Here is an 18438-nt window from a genome sequence, read left to right as displayed (position 1 = left end):
GTCCTCCAAGGAAACCCCTGGAGATTGCTTCAAGTGTGACTAATTTAGAAATAGCGCAATATATTTTTAAATCTCAACAGAAGAATGAGGCTTTCAAAGTAGCAGGAGGTCTTCATTAAAAACTATCTAAAAACATCTCAGAGTTTCTTGTGTAGCAAAGATTTGTTTGAAAATTCTCACTGGTTTAGGGAAACTGACAGCTCCCCTTGAGAAAGTATTTGGTTCAGATTCATCAGCTGTTACAGTGTGAGTTATAAAAATGATAAGGATAGAACCTTTAAGCACTTGGGTGAGCAAAAGAACCCTACTTCTTTTGCTGGCTGGATAAACAACTTGAGTACTGCATTCCTTAATTATTGTCATGCTTCTACAAAGAAAATAAGTTTTCCAGTTTTGTTTTCTTTTTATTTTTTTTTCCATATTGCAGAGAAGAGCAGGGTATTAAGCTTTTACAATATGTCTGTTAACCAGAAAAGATGGATATTAACAGTTGTCTCTCCTTCTTCCTTTTCACACATGATTTGTGTTATTTTAGTGAAATTGATTTTTACCATGTGTTAACAGATGACACAAGTTAAAAGAAGAAAAACTGTAAATTACTAGAATGTCCTAGTTTCAGGTAGGGTAGAGTTAACTTCTCCTCACTAGCTGATACAGTGCTGTAGTTTGGACTTGGAATGAGATTGGTGTGGACAACACTTGGCTGAAGGGGTATTCTGCACCATAGAAAGTCATGCCCAGTATATAAACTGGTGGAGTTACCTGGAAGTGGGGTTGCTCTAGGTTCAGGAACGGGGTCTGGCATCAGTCAGCAGGTGTGTTAGATATTTATTACTGTTCAGGCATCAGGTGGAACAATTGTATTATGCATATTTTTTTTCTTTTCTTTCCCTTTTTATTGCCATTATTGTATTCTTGTATTTTATTTTGCTTTTAATTATTAAACTGTTCTTATTTCAACCTACAAGTTTTACTTTTGATTCTCCATGCCATTGAAACAGAATTCAGCAAGGTTTTCATCTTAAAATGAAATTAGAAAATTGTGATTTGGGACATGTTCTCATTGCAATCTTTCAGCCCTCATGATGTGGCTGAACTGTGCGCTAGGATGCTTTAAGGGTATGAGCAGATCCTCAGGGTGCTCTAGGCCACACAACCTGTTTATTTAGCTTAGCAAAATTGGAACAGCCACTGAACTGATACGGGCCCCCAAGGCTAAGTCCCATCCTATGCCAAAGCTATTGCTGAGCAGCAAGTCAGGCTGTTCCACAGAGAGGGCAAACCTCAGCTGAGGCTATTCACAGCACAGGCACCGCTGCATTCCCACCAGCAGATCCCAGACCCACAGTATCTGAGCAGGGTGAGCACAGCAGGGGTGCCCACAACAGTGGATTCCCCCACCACCCAGAGAAAGCTGAGGTAATTACTCAGTCCAATATCAGTCCAGGAAATCTAATCAACAGCTGGGGAATGAAGTGGACAGGGCTGGAGACAGGAAGATGAGGTGAGACTAGGGGTCAGTCTTGAGCTGGAATGATCATGGCAAGCAAGAGTGGGTGGGTAGGGGTCCAACACAAAGCTTGACAGGGTGCCAGAAATATTTCATAATGGAACTCAGGAGGCCCAGAAGTTGGGGGGGGGGAGGGGGGGGTCAGTATTAGCAGGAGGAAAATGCTTTCAGCAGGGTCTCTAAACTGTCCTCCAATGCCAGTAACAAAACATCCCAGTGTCATTAGAGTTAGAATTACCTTGGGTAACCGACTGTGAAGGAAAAGTAAATGACTGTAGACAAACCCATAAAAACAAAGAAATAATTAAATAGGTCCTTGTGGATGAGGAGCTTTTCAGAAAACAGAGCAATGGTTGAGCCTATTTATCATTTGGTAGAGGGTGTTCTGACTTTACGGGAAGAATTAAAGCTGCTTATTACCTCTCCCATTTTCAGTATTGATCCTGGTGCTGTAAAAAATAGTGCTTGGATTATGATGCCAACTGGTTCCTGGGAAAGTAAACAGTACACAAACTATAAATTTCACATTCCCATCCTGATGCAACATCGTTACCCATCTTGCCTGTTTCACTCATGATTAGTGTTAGTTAAATTTAAAGCTATTAAAACCCTGGAAATGAAGATTAAAAGAGACCATCCTGGTCTCTGATTCTAGGCCCTTGGTTTCTGTTCTATAATGCAATTAATAAATTACTTAGTTTAGTGTTTGAAGTAATTGGTGTTTTTGCCATCACTGTTTTTACCAAGGCTATTTCAAGCTCTTTTTTTTGCAAAGCCTGTAGTCAGGATGTGAAACTGTCAGTACTATTAACTCTTACAATCAAATGTTCCTGACATATTTTTAAAATAAACGGTGAATTTTATGACTGGTAATATAACGTTATATATTTTATAAACAATGTGTGATCAATATCTGAATTTGTCACACGGAAAGACCATTAAACAACTGATAACAAGGTCCCATCCTGTCAGGCAGGGATGGATTATCAGATCATCAGTATTTCCTCAGGAGTAGCACTGAGGCTCTTTCAAAGGTGTTTAGTATGAAGTTGAAAAAATAGTCTGGTCAAAATTACATCTTCACTTGACATCCACATAGCACTGAAGTGTTGTAAGCAGTTATGGTAGAGGGAATCTCCACCTGACAGAAATTCAAGAATAATGAAAGTTTTCTGCTTATATGTTTTGCATCATTCTCCATTCCTTTCTCCAAATTTTCTCCAGTCTGTGGCAAAGATATGCTAATATTTGTCCAATAATGGAAAAACACTCAAAGAATGCTGTTTCCTCTAGCTCTGCATTTTTTAAGTATCTGACCATTGCCATTTTCTATTGATTTTATATATCATTTATCCTTATGCTATTGTGGCTACAACAGTACTCCATCAGTGAAAGGTGGTCACTAGGACAGCCTTAGTACTGGCACTAGGGCTCTTCTGTGACAGCTGGTTACACGACCTAGGGTTACTTTCAGTATATGAGTGCTCAAGTGATGGATTTGCTGTGCAAATTTGGATAACCTCAAGCTACTCTTATTCTTAAAAAAGATAAAAAAACCTGGCTCTTGGCTTACCAATATTACAGAAACGGAAATCTACCTTGAACCATTGCTCACCAGAACACAAGGGAAGCTGTTTTTAGTTAGTTGCTCATTGGTCTTTTATTGTCCAGGTATTAGTTAATACAACTATGCTGCATTTTTGAAAAGTACAAATCCCGTAGAGAAAAGACAGAATCCTGTACTTCAACTGACAGCTTTAACTTTTGATGTTGTGAGTTGATCCATATCACTATGAACACCTGCAATTACTTTTCTGTCAGAAAATCTCATCTAGTAAAAAAAAAAAAAAAAAAAAACAAGAAAAAAAAGAAATCACTAGGCTACTCAGAAGGGCTTGTAATAACTTACCTCTGGTCCTTAATAAATTCCTATTGTTTCCTCTGAATGAAATCACAGTCTTACATAATAAGAATCCATAAATTATATTTTAAAAACTTGAGGCGAAATTCCAAGGAGATAGTTTTTCCTTTTTTATGTGAACTTTCACTAAAAGAGAGATGCCAAAATTGGTATCTTCTTTTAAGAGATTTGACTCTTCGTTGTTTTTGCTTGTTTGCTTGTTTGTTTGTTTTGGGTTTTTTTTTTCCTTTCCCTATAGGTGATTCTGTTGCAATTACCAATGCTTGTCCTTTTTACCATCCATTCTGAGATGTCCTACTGATTTCACTATGTCCTACTGATTTCTAAGGTTTAGTTATATCAGTAATATTAAACAACTGCATCAGTGACTATAGAGAATTTAAAAGGATGTGGTACATTGATTACTGTATGCCTTTAAGCACTTCTGCAGTTAACTTTATGCGCTTCTTGTATTTCATGATATTTTGTTGCATATTTACAGCAAAGTCTATTGACAATATTCTTTCAAATCACTGGTGCATGGTTTTGGGTGATTCATGAGGGGCAAAAATACTAAATTCCTAGACCTAGGTAGTTACAGAGAAAAGTTTGAACCTCTGAGATAACACTGATGGTAACTTGAAGCAAAAAAGCAACTTAAATTTATTTCCTTAATTGACCCTTCAGCCAGTTTCCTAAATAGGAAAGACACAACTCATTTTTCTGAATGCAGGCTCAATACTGAATGCGGTCTCAGAAATTCTTGACTGCAAGAGATTAGAAAGAATTTTATTGAGATCAAGTTAAAAAATAAGAGAAAAGAAAAATTAGACACCTGAAAATTATACTAGTAAATTAAATTTACTGAGAGTACTCCTTGGTCTTGAAACTAGATGGTATAGAAAAGCTTGTTTCTACACTAGTAACCACTGTTATCCTGGGAAATTAGATGGTTGCATGGAGTCTTCATTGGAACCTTTCAATTCTAGCATCATGCCCAGGAATTCTTTGAGTAACTTACTCATGGCACATCAAAAAAATCCTGCCAAAAACACTAGCTGAAAAGATAAAAGCTTACTAGCAATAGCAGTTGTGTTCCAACACTCAGAAGTATCATTACATACTGCATAAAGATCTAGAAGTTTTTGTCAAGTATTAGGATTGTATGAAATATGCACATATAACATTTTAGATGTACATAAACATATAAAAAAATGCTGTGACAGCCATATAATGTGGCATCAGCTCCTGTGGCTTCCTATGTACATCACCATCTCAAACACCGTGTTTATTCATCCTGGTTCAATTTTGCACCATTGCGTTTTATTGGATTGATCTAATGCTGTTCACTAATTCGCTGTTGATGTCACACCACTCTTCTGCTCCAAGTTACTGCTGAGAAGGCCTCTGACAAGGGAACCTGCTGCATTTTCACTGGAGCAAGCCTGCAGAGCACACACAAAACAGAGGCAAAGCACAACAATGTTCACATGTTCCTTTAGTCACATACACTCTGACGTTGTTTATGGCCATTCTTCAAGAAAATCCTCTAACTCACCATATTAGATCACAGAGTACTCTCAAGCTAGTTCAATATTCAGCAGAACAGCACCTTACATGGACAAGGTTAGAGAATATGGAGCTGAAGACCAGTAGCTATTAGCAGCTTCAAAATAGAACCTGTGATAGCACAAAACAACTGGGGAATTTGTCCTGTCTATGTAAACTCTGTTGGTGTAATGTTAGCAAATACTTGCATGCATGGAGCCCAGCCAGACTGGACAAATAAAACTGTTTCCATGCAGCTCCAAACAAATCAAACTGCCTGGCTACTTGCAGCTGACGTGCTCTATTATGCCCAGCCTTTGGAAGATATTTTAAGTGCACAGATCATGACTTAAAGCAGAGGAAACTTTATTTATTGCAGGAGACTATCAAACACTTCTTGGTAATAGAAAATAGAAAGAACACTATGACTCTTGTTGGCCAAATGCAGCCATGATCACCTCCTGTAGCTGTTTCCAGTTGATTAACAGACTGAACACTTCCCCAGTGCACAAGGAATTGTAGAAAACTTTGTGAACAAACTCATTCACAAGTTACAGGCTGGGATAAACATCGTGGACCCCAAAGAGTGAAAAACCATCCTCATATTTTGAAGTATTTTTCATCTTGAGAACAGAACATCAAGTCTGGGGAATTTATAAATTGCCAGGTGAAACAGACAAATTGATTTCCAGAAAAGTGTTTTGAGCAAGAGCGATTCGATTTTTCAAATTTGGTATTTCTCTCTGCTGACAGAGAAAATGACAAGTGTACTAGAACAAATCACAAATCCTCAAATGTGAGAGCCCTGGAACCTGCCCAAAGGGCAGAAACTTCCATGCCCTGGGGAAAGAATCCCTAACCTGTTGAAGGGACACTAAGGACATGAGGAAGAACTACTTCCTCCCCAAGGTCCTTTGCAGTTTCACGTTAATGCACCCCAGTTTTGTTTCTCTGGCTGGCCCATTGGCCTCTCCTCCCCGTTTTTTCCCTTATATGTATATTCCCTAGAGTGTTCCCCCTTCCCTGGTCACCCACTGGCCCCATTTCTGCTCCAGTTCCCTGTCCCCTTTTACCCTATTTGTTGTTACCCTTTGCCATGCCTTCACCCCACGCCTGAGCCTTCAGTCCATTGGCCATTATGCTCCCCTCCACCCCCATGTCCCCCATATTCAAACCTGGACCCTTAGTTTTTCCCTGTCTTTGTCCCTGGACCCTTCACTTGTGCCTGGAATAAACTTGCCCTGTGGTACCCCATACAGAGATCCTTCTTGCTTCTCCTTAATTTGTTGCTTGGATTATCTGGAGTGTGTGGTTTTGTTTTTCCTCTGTGAATGAGCCTATGTCACCAAAGTGGCTTTCCTTCTTTACTGGAGGCACTTTCAGAGGGTTGTGGCACCTCACACCACAACACTCAAGTAATGTTTGCACGCATGTCTCAAAAACAAAAGAATTTTGTTGTTACCCTGGGCTCTCCAACATATAAGTGCACAGCAGGGCCAAGCATGCAAGTTAGTGCTGAGAATGAGTCAGAAGCAATTGTATAAAAGATTGCAAGGAAGTTCTTGTCCTGTTTGTGCTATAAATTGTCCAAAGACTTTTATGCTTTTGTGAATATCAATTCACACATATCTGCCCACACATTCAAGTAATTTCAAGCTCATACTCCTGTCCCTGCTTTGGCCAGCACTAAAAGATCATTTCTTGTCCTCTGAAGCATCGTCATATATATGTTGTTTGGCTAAGCAACACATGTGCTTTGTGTCTTTATTCAGAGCCTGCTATCGTTTTTGAGAAAAAGGCCAATGCAGTTCTCAAAAAGCTGAATTGATCACTTCATGCAAGAGATTAAATCAGTACAGAAAACAGTAAAATAATTCCATCCCTCACTATTTTTACATCACGTCATGCAACTGTGAATAGGCTGTATCATTAGATAAAACACACTGATGTGGACAAAACCTAATTCCAGTTTAGAATTCCATACAGTCACAATTTGTTTATATATGTTTACTCTTATTCATCCTCTTTTCCCCTATGGTTTTAATCCCATCTGGGGATGCAGTGGTGCCTGTGCTGTGAATAGCCTCAGCTGAGGTTTGCCCTCTCTGTGGAACAGCCTGACTTGCTGCTCAGCAATAGCTTTGGCATAGGATGGGACTTAGCCTTGGGGGCCCGTATCAGTTCAGTGGCTGTTCCAATTTTGCTAAGCTAAATAAACAGGTTGTGTGGCCTAGAGCACCCTGAGGATCTGCTCTCATTCCCTTACAGTTTCTGGACTCCCAGAGCACTGTTTAGCTGAGGGATCGGGATGAGAACATGTCCCAAATCCCAATTCTCTATTTTCATTTTAAGATGAAAACCCTGCTGAATTCTGTTTCTCTGGCCCATTATTCCTGTGATCTATTACTAAATTAGTTATCTGTGCTTGTTTTGACTAGGGTAGAGTTAATTTTCTTCACAGTGGCTGGTATGGGGCTGTGGTTTGTATTTGTGCTGAAAATGAGTGGTGATAATACAGAGATGTTTTTGTTATTGCTGAGCAGTGCTTGCACAGTGTCAAGGGCATTTCTGCTGTGTGTACAACCACCCCAGCAAGGAGTCTGGGGGTGCACAAGAAGGTGGGAGGAGATACAGTCAGGACTTCTGATCCAAACCAACCCAAGGGGCATTCCAGATTACATGGCAGTATGCTCAGTGTAAAAAGAAAGAAGAAGGAAGGGTGGGACTTTGGACATCTGTCTTCCCCAGTCGTCATTATGTGTGATGGAGCCCTGCATTCCTGGATATGGCTGATCATTCCTTGTTTTGCTTTGCTTGTGACTGTGACATCTGCATTCCCTATTAAATTGTCTTTATTTCAACCCATGAGTTCTCATTTTCCAATTCTCTTCCCCATCCTACGTGAAGAACCTCAGTTTGTATAAGGCGGTATGTGAATGCATATCCTTTAACCAGATTATGTACAATCAGTTCTGTAGCATGAGAAACAAAAAATTTGCTCAGAATAAAATTTAAACATAGAATCAATAGACCTGGTTATGAAAGATAAAACCAAAAAGGCAAATCTAATGGAAAGAGCAAGCAGATTTGAAGACCGGTGTAATATTGCTTATTTTTTGTTGGAAGGCGAGAACAAATATGCAAATTTTGCACACTCTCCTTTTTCCTTTGATGATATTTTTTTGTTTAGCCCTTTTGGTTTAAATTCTTCTACATCATTTCCATCTCAGCATCATTCCTGTTTGCTGTTGGCTTAAGTGTCTTCCTTTGAGACATTAACTCAAAAGTTCTAAAGTGAATCAATGAACCTAGCTATGCTCTATGGGAAAAAGATTAGTCATAAATAATAATTATATTTTGGAAGAAGTAGCTTTCCTCAGACTAGAACCTGTAAATGTTGCATAGGACTAATGCTGTTCAAATTATTGCTTTGTTTCTTAATTACCCCTGAAAAAAATGTGCAACTCTTTCTTTGTGTCAGGAAGCTGTCATCATAAGCATATCATACATAGGTCCCCACTTCACACAAAGCATGAGAAGATGAAGTTAGCATTTTAAACTCTGTTTTTTAACTATTTTATTATAATCCCTGCTTATTATACTATAAAATATTGCAGCTTCTGTTAGGAACTGTAGTAGCATGTAGCATGTAGGAAGAAAATATGTTAAAGCTTGCATTGTCTGGTTTACAAAGTCTAGCTAAAGTTTTAAATTATATTTAAACATATATTTTAATGAATTAATTTAAATTTATTGCTATATTTTTGAGCATTACTAATAATGCTGTCAGTCCTTTATGTGTAAGCAAATCACATAGGTTTGGTTTTTTCCTTAATTTCATTCCTGATTCTTTCCTGTGAGTTTCAGCAATATCAGCCTGAAATTGTAAGTCCAACCTTTCCAAGGGATCATGTTAAAAGAAAGCTTTGTTTAATTACTGGATTCTTTTCTGAAATAAAAGCTCTGACTCTGAACCCTATAGCATTGGCTGAAACCATCTAAAATGATCAAATCACTGCAGTCCATTCCTGTTTTCTTTGCTGTTGGAAAGAGTAAGCAAAAGAGACATACAAGAATTTCACAGTCTGAGGAGTCAGAAAAGATATTTGAACAAGAAGGTTTCACCTTTACCCTAATTCAATTAACAAGTTTCACTGTCCTGAAACTGTTGCTTCAGTTTGCATATCAAATTGTTTCTCAAATATCCCAAACTATGTCATCTCAGATGAGGATGGCTAGCTAGAAAGATTTAATAATTTTTTAAATCTTGTATGTCAGCATAGTTTTTCCTCTAGTAATGCCAGAAGTTATTTTCTGTAATTAAAGGAATTACTCAGAAGAGGTGAAAATTTTGAAGGTGACAATAATTTAAAATCTTTTGTTATTAACCTGTTAAGATTGTCCGGTTTGGGTACTTCAAAGAGAAACATCAGGAAACTGGAAAGAAGACAGTGAAGGGCCACTAAGGTGTTGGGGGCTATAGTGTAGGAAGTGTTGGGGAATATAGTATAGGAGGAGGGGCTCTGAAGCCAAATTTGTTTAGGCTCAAGGAGGTCTTTCCCTCCTGAAACGGACTTGGAGATAATGGAGTTGGACTCTTTGGAGGTAATTAAATGTCTTCACAGTGAGAGCAGTCAAGTTCAGGACCTGGTAGCACTCTCCAAAGCAGGAGCCTGTGCTGCTGTTGTGCTGAGCAGGTGAGGTCTGCAGGGTGCAGGCAGCCCCTGGGCTGGGGCTGTGACTGTGCTGGCTCCTGGGGTTACCCCATGGAAATGTCCCACACAGGAGCTGCCTTTTCAAGGCCTGGGCTCTACCCAGCTGGAAAAATGATGAACAGTGGACCTGCAATGATGACAGTGCAGTCCTGGATGAAGGCTACGTCTCCCCAAGCTCCAGGCAAGTAAAGAGTAGCCACGTTTCTGCTTCCACCTGTGCTTAGAGAGACAGCCCATCAGAGATGACTTAGATGATGTGGAATAGTGGTAAACTCTGCCTCCTACCTCTATAACTGGGACAATTACCAATTTCTTTCCTTTTTTTTTTTTTTTTTTTTTTGTTAGACAGAGAGGTATATTTTGAAATGATGGACAGCTTTTCTGTTCAGATTTCTGTCCCTTTTGCAACTCCAGCATGAAGAGGTTTTGATCGATAAGGGCATCCTCTCACCCTTGGCAGAGCTGTTGCTGTTTTGCCAGCTTGTTGCCTCTGTCAGTAGGTTTCCTACCAAGCCTCTTAACTGACTGTAAACAGCACACGTTCACAGAGGGGTTAATATTCCATCCCACATTCTGTAATAACATGTACCTAGTACAACTGAAAGACATAGAAAGGGAACTAAAACATATGGGCTGTCAATAAAATCCTGTCACCTTAGAGTTATTATATACTCCTTGTAAGAGCCCAGGTCTCTAAAAAAATCACTGTGTGGAGGTTTTCTTTCCCAACATAATTTCTATCTTTTAATGTAGTCCTATTCAGAAACTACTATATTTCATCATTTAACTCAGAAATTGGATGCCTTAAGGCTTGACTTTATCATGCACTAATAAAATGAAGAGAAACAGACCTTTAAAAATAATTGTAAAAATACAGTCTGTCAGCAAGGATTAGATTCAGCTGTGGCACTGGCTTGAAAAAGTTATTTTGCTCTAAAATAAATTAAATATTTATTAGCTTCACCTGAGGTAAACATTCACTTGTTTACATATCTTCAAATTTGTATACACAGACTTGTAAATGAATTTAGAAAGGAGCACCATATTCATAGATATATGTACCATTCTTATCTCTGTTTTGAAAAACAAATCATCGAATTGTTCCATTAGCAATAGGCCAGGAGTAGAAAGGTAGGATATTTGAGGAGCAGGACCCATTTCCTTAACCTGTCTAATAAAATGTGCTATTAATAATTTGATTTGTTTTGTCTTCTTTGTATCTCAAACTCTTCCTCTCCATAAGCGATGTCGATTGACTTTGGGCTGAAGTTATACATGGAAGTGTAATGTATTCTGGCTTTTCTCATACTTACCAGTTAGAGAAGATCACCTAAATCCATAAGAAACCCATAAGCCCATAAGAAATGTCTCTGCTGTGATGAAAAGATTTGTGAAAACGAAGGTCTCAACAAACTGTTTTTAAAATCTTTCTGAGTCCAGATAACATTCAGAGATTTTTCTTTGGCACCTAGGATAGACTTTTGTTAAAATGGGGACATGTTGCTGGACCATGCAACACAGTAATTAAAAAATTATGTCCCAAAACTTGTCACTTTTGGCAGTAACATTTTGAACTTCAGATTTCCTCATGTCTTCTTCAGTGAACATCTGTGACTGAACTTTTGTGACTCCTTCCTATGCACAGAAGCAGTTCAGCTTCTGATAAAACTGTGCCTATTTCATAACAAGAGTACCTGTATTAATCAATGGTCAGAGATTCTCAGAGCACACCAGCTGCACAAAAAAAAGTGAACAAGAAAGAATTGAAAGGTCCAGTGCAGTATAGGAAATCTCTGTTCCACCCTGTGTTCTCAGGACTGTTTTAATCTTCTGCATAATGTAAATGAATTGTCATAGGAACTGAGACAGCAGCAGTATTTAAAGTTAATTTTAGACCTTGGATCAAACTTTTTAAAGTGATTTTCCAGGGCTTGATATAGTTTCATCTGCTCAATCCCTTTTCTCTGAAACATTATTTACTTAATGTTTTTTTCAGCAGTTTTATTTCTTCCTCTTTAATAATAGGTATCTTTCAGAAGCTGTGTTTTACATTTCTTATTTGTCTGGTGCTTGTAAAATATTTTTATATGTTCTATGGCAGTAATTCAGATTATTCTGTTTTGATCCTTGCAGGAGTGCACAAATTTTCTTAGCTTTTTACTGCCCTCACCAAATTTTCCAAGTATATTAGATTTCAGTCTATCAAATATTGTATTCCTAGCACCTTTTAGCCTATAAATCTTATAATTTTCCTTCTCTTGCCATCCATCTATTTCCTGTGTTTTTGATTTGCTGATCTTCTTTTCCGTTTGTAGTGAAATAATGCATGGACAGCAGATGATTTTTTTTTTTTTTAAAAACTTTCTTCAGCAGTTTAGTAATTGAACATTTGTCTTGTGTATGTATTTTCTCAGCTACTTACATAGATTCAAACAGTTAAGTGAAATAATCCTTAAATAAATTCTCCCAGCAGTAAGACATCTCCAGCTTTTCACATCATTGAACCACCTTTTCATTTGCATTGTCCTGTCCTTACTCCTCTAGAAAAAGCTTTGGCCTTCACTTCTGTAAGCATCTCCTGCAGGTCTGTGTCAGCTTCCATGCACCCTCTCTGGGGGTACTGGCATTCACTGTGGTGTAAAGGTCAGTCAGGACACCTCTGGTGGATACCTTTCTCTTCAGCCCTTCCAGCTACAATGCCTTTCTCAGTCATGGTGAGCAGTAAGTAACTTTAGAAACATTACGGCGATATAATGAAAAAATACTGCTAAATATGAAGTTTCACTCACATAGATATGCTTCTTCCAAGTGTCAGCATTCTTGCTAATCTTGTCTTCAGATTTCTTCCCATCTACAGATCTCAGACACTAAATCCGTCTAGTTCTTGTACCTATTAAGTGCTTTTGTAACCTTTTCATTATTTTTTTCTCTAGATTATTATAACTCTATTTTAGGATTGTTGAGTTGACCATCAGCTGTGGTGAAATACAAGAAATTTCCTACATGTTCTCAGCTTTCAAGTTATGGTCTCCAACTGCAATTCCTAATCTTCAAACTGAAACAAGTAATTGATACCATCATCTGCGATCAAAAAATCATCTGGAAATTGAGAAGATTTTATTTTTGGCCTCAGGGAACAAAGGCCAGGTTCTTTTTCTCACTGTCAGTCATTTGAGTTAAGATTTAATATCTTTAAGGAATTTCAAAATTAACATGAATAATGAAATACTTTGAAATATTAGTAATATTTTATGTCCACATCTGCCTGTGTATCTTATAAAATATTATAAGACCTTCTTCAAATAAAAAACCCTGAAAGATAGAAAAAGCTCATTTGAGTTCATTAAATTCAAATACAAAAGCTAGTTTTAATGTATTTCTATGCTTTAGCATTAAAGCACTCAATGAAAATGTTTCTGTTTCCCAAAGATCATAGTTTTACCTTTCCTTTAGGCTCTGATACAATGATCAGTTTCTCTATTTGGTGTAAAAGACTGGAGCACACATTACAATGCAAATCTTCTTGATCTGACGCAGTGACAAAACTCTTTCACATTCAGATGCTTCTCATGTCTATGGGCTTAAACTAACACAGCATGTAAACACTGAAATAGTAATCAAATTCTAATCTGCATTTATGCCCTTATATACAGACAATATGATGTCTGTATCATATGGTTACAAATAAACAATGAACTTTGTGGAAAACACCAGTGACTCAACATTATACTAAGTGCAGTCTCCTCTGCTAAAGCAATTAAAAATGGTGGCATTATTCTAATTGCAGGGTCCTTTAGATATTAAAAAGACTTTGCGAGTGTGCTCAGCCTCCTCTGACCACTGAGGGATTTCTACTGAGGGGTCTTTCTGCTCCTATTTGATAACACATAGGTATGCCTTACCCATTGAGATCACATTGCTCAGCAGGTATAAGTTGATATCACTTTGTTCATGTCAGTTGTATGCCTTTTAAGACTTGTGAATATGACCTATGATAGGATTTAGAGTCAAACTCTGCAGGTTTTTAGTTTGTTAAAGTGATTTACCCTATTTACATATAATTTGAGCAAATTAATATTTTTGGAAGCAAACTTTGAGGAGAACCTATTAATACAAGCATTCACACTGCTCATCTGTGTGGTATGTATGCTTCTTACATAATGAGCAGGAAATAAAAGAAAAATAATTGGTTGAATCAGTTTCTTCAAGCTTCAGCAGTGTGCATTCACATTGTTTTCTATTTTTATGCCATCTACTTTGCTCTCACTATCCTGAGTCAACATAGAACATTTGCTATGTGCAATTTTTCTATTAAAAGGCAAGAATATATGAAATGCAGTGCATGCCCATTCTGCACTATAGAGTGCTATATCCCTTTGTACACACCTCAGACAAAGTAAATAGAAATTGCACTTTTATGGCTCAGGGCATGTAATTTTAGAAGATAGGATGCACCTCTTGACAGAAGAAGGCTTGAAATATGCATGAGCATTCTTCTGAGAGTTTTCAGTCTTCTGGAATTAACATAGTAAGTATTTTTAGCAGATACATCAGGTTAAAAGAGTAAGAGAAGATATTCAGCCTTGGTGTAGTCTCTCAGTGCAGCAAGTCTTTGACACAAAGTGTGCAAGTAGGAACAGAAGGGGACAATAACACTCTAATCATGTTTGGGGTTTTTCAGTTTTAGACATCAAACAACACTCTTTCTCTACCATACTTCATTTCAGGAATCTCAAAGCCTCAGTTCTACTTCTCTCTGTTGCCATATCCATGGCTCTGTCATGCACTAAAAACCAGACTGGTATTTCCAGTCATGTGAACATGAATCATTACAATTTGATCTTAAATGTCTGCTGTAGCAACTCTAAATACCATTTAGATCAGACACAGAAAGCATTACCTAACATACATTACCTGGGGGTAAGAAAACATAACAGAAAGAGAAATTGTTTATATCTTGTGTTATCATCTTTGCAGAGCTGTGTTGACTGGTACATTCATGCCAATAACATGAAAAACATTTCACATTTTATAGCGAAAAATCAGGTTTTTGATATGGCTGTCACACACAAAGAAGGACTGCCACCATCCTTTTCAGCACAAAATCTTATAGTGATGGTGTAAATGATTTGACAGAGGACCTGGCATAAAAATAGCATCATGATCTCTCTAGGACAGCTTTGGAAAACAGCCTGAGATAATTAAAAAGAATCTTTTGACTTACAAATTGCATTTTTAATCTTCTGGTAAAATGTAAATATATCTCAAATAGTGTTAGTCCCATTTAAGAGGATATTCTATATAAGAGTAGATTAGAGAAAATGAAAGAAGCTTGTTTTGTGCTTGGCAATAACAAAAATGTATCTTGAACTACCATCAAAGACTGCTTGCATACAAAATTGCATAACACTTGAAAAAGATATCTCTGGATTTTCTTAACAGTTAGAAATTACTGTATGTTAGTTAGATGATTTAATGACAGATTGCTTTTTTTTTAAATAAACAATCAGAAGGTTTGTAGTCTGCTTTGTACTTCAACAGATGCTGAAATAAACTGAAGGTGAAGCTAAGAGTTTAATTTTGCTTGGCTTATATTTCTGAAGCAAGTGTTATAGATTTTGTCCATAACAACTGAACAAAAGGAGATACAGGAAAGTAATTAAGGTCCCCCTTTAAAACCAAAATTATGTTACCTACCATCCTTCAAGAGTCCAGGTCTTGTTTGCTATGATTCCTCACTGTATAGGCTACATTTTAAGAATCCAGAGCAGTAAATTTTTATAAATTTTCTTTTGTCACAGAACAATGACTATTGTTGATGGAGGGCTGGACACCTCCAAAGTGGAGAAGAGCATGAAAGTAGGTGACTTGATACTTCCTTGTCAACTAGTGAAGACTTTAATTAAAAACAAGTTGTTTGTTGATAACACAGAAATCTACGTATGAATTTTGTGGATAACCATTTTCTTTTATCCCAGAAAATGGCATGAACATAACTTCATTGACACTTTAATAGGATATGTCTCACCTAACTTCAGTTGTGTGAAAATTACATGTGCAGCCTAAGGTGATTATATAGACAGCTCTTTAGTCACTGAAGATATTTTCAGTGTGGGCCATTATAGCCAGAAATAGATTTCTAGTACAGAATAGGATTAATTCCCTCCGGGTGTGCTCATTTCTCTCCACAGGTTAGAGCACAATGGCAAGTCCAAACTAGGCACACAGTTAAGTGACATAAATCCTACTTCTAAATGGAAAAAACACACATAAAGGAGAAGATTAAATTTAAATTTTATTAATTCACCTTCCAGAATTAGTTTGAATGTATTGTCCTGAGATGTTTGTTCACCAGATGTTTGTTCATCACAACCCCTTATTTAATTTATTTCATTAATATGTGTGTATTGAGCACTAAAAATGAAATTTTGTCCTGTGTTAAACAGAAAGTAGGGACTGCAGCTGATGTAAAATGAAAGTGCTGAATGACGAAGAGATGCAGAGCTTGTGCACTATAACATAGTGAGTAGCATGCTCCCATTTCTCCAGTCAGGTGAAGAAATCCAATCCCATGAACTTCAAAGCAGGTAGTGTTCTAGCCATGAAGCCCATTTCATTATCCAGATTTGCCACCATAGAAGAAAAAAACCTTTTAAAATATACTCTAAGTCACGCCAAATTTTACTCAGTCCTTTCCCAGTGAACCGCAGAAGCTGAAAGAGTGGCAGTACTTTGCAACAGATGAAAATTAAGAAGAAATCTTGGCTAATGACACACTATTTTGTTTCAGGTCTCTTAATCCTTCCTTCTCATTGTACCCAGGAGATAAAAGAAAACTAAAAGATCCCATGTTCTCTCCCTGATTCCTGAGCCTGCTCTCTAGCAGACTTTGCATGGTGCACTGCAACCTTGGACCTGAAATGATCTGTGCTAGTTGATAGTCGACCTTACAGGGTTGTTAACCCTGTTAAGAGTTTGCATCAGCATTGTAGCATTCCAACAGCTGTCCTCACAAAGCAGGTTATTTGCACAAAGGTTAAATAAGAAATGGATATATAGCCATATTTCTGCCTGATGCTGAAAAAAATGGATGGAATAAAACAGACAATATGGTCTTTTAAACTCATATCTCTTTCAATTTCCCTTAAACTGAAACACTTTAAAATCCATTTACAATACAGACTTGCTCCTGTACCAGTTCTTTTATTCATAATAACAACACAGAGTAAGAATGGTTGATGACACTCATGATATACCATAGAATATTAAGAATTGTTACCACATTCAGATAATAAGGGATAGTTTTTTATCCTATTCCAAATTTTATATTCAGTAATGAAGTTTCCTTTTCCCTTAAAAAAAAAAGTGACCTTGCCAGCTGAAATAAAGAGTAAAGCAAAGAGAGAGCAAAGACACTTTCTCCCTGTGACCAGCTCAAGTCCAAAGGAAAAGTTATCAGTGGCCCCAGCTCTGATTCTTGTTCTCCCTGAAGAAACACTGCAAGCAATTTTCAACTTGTCATCCAAGCATTCATTTTGATGCGATGATGCAAATTAACTCAGTATTTAAACAACTCTTTCTGAAAAAATTTACTAAGCCTAGATTTGGCAGCCAGGGTTTACTGATTACAGCACAGGTCATGAAGCTGAGCCGCTTTGGGGAGCCAATTCCTCTTCATGTGTACAATAAGCTCTAGGGGATTGCTGTAGTTCTGTTTGAGTTTTCTTTTGTTTTGAGGAGGGTTTTGTGTGTGGATTTTTTTGTCTTGCTTTTTTTCCCCCCTCTCAGTAGATCATACTTAACAGACTCTTCTGCCTCTGCCTGAACTGTCAAAATCCAGACACTATGTGCTAATTGCTGTGATTATGACATTAAAAATCAAATTTCTGACTCTTCTGTGGCAGTGGGACCAGTTCAGCAATCTCTAGCGTAGGAAGGATACATTAAAGATTTGAATACAGTGTCATACTTATTCCATAAGTGTCACAATCTTCTCTCATAATTAAATCTGTTGGGTATTCCTTTGTAAAAAAAAGAGCTTTACTTACAGGTAATTTTTATGCATTTTTGGAAACAAAAAGTAACATTGGTTGGTTTCCTTTGACTGGCAGAGGACTATCTTTAAAAGGGAAATGTGGTGATAATGCCTCCCATTTTCTCCCCTTCCAGTTTTTTAAGTGGAATTTCTTGATCTTCATTGCAGCAGTGCCCCACAGGGGTGTTGATGTTTGCACATAATAATGATTGCAAGTAGCACTGTGGGTAAATCTTGTCATGGAAAGAAAACAGGCTATAAATGAAAAAGAAAACACTCTGCTAGACATGCATGATAATGTAGTGGGCTGGTTTTGCAGCTGTTTGAAACAAATGTATTTAAACAAATAGTGTTAGGCTGAATAATTATTAATTATAAAAGAGAAAATGTAGAGAAACAAATGTGTACATGGTTATCCTATAATTTTTTTCTAGAGAGAGAACTTGCACATTTATTTCCTTATGTTTGAAATGGTGCCAAAAATGAATAAACAGAGACATCAGACCTAAGAGCAATGTTGCTTCTTTGTTTGATTCACTTTCTTTTATCCAACAACTATACAATAATTTTGTTCCTACTTCAGCTTTCATAGTAAGATTAATGTAAAATCAGACCAATGTCTGTGAAATAAGGAAAGAAACTTTTGAAAGCCTTCAACATAAGAACATAACTGATGCCAGGGAGAATTCAAGCTGATTTCTTTTAGGGCTCTAGTGGGCTTCAGCAATCA

This window comes from Cinclus cinclus, chromosome 4 (genome assembly GCF_963662255.1).
Source record: "Cinclus cinclus chromosome 4, bCinCin1.1, whole genome shotgun sequence".
Taxonomy (NCBI): domain Eukaryota; kingdom Metazoa; phylum Chordata; class Aves; order Passeriformes; family Cinclidae; genus Cinclus; species Cinclus cinclus.
This window is presented reverse-complemented; position numbering follows the sequence as displayed.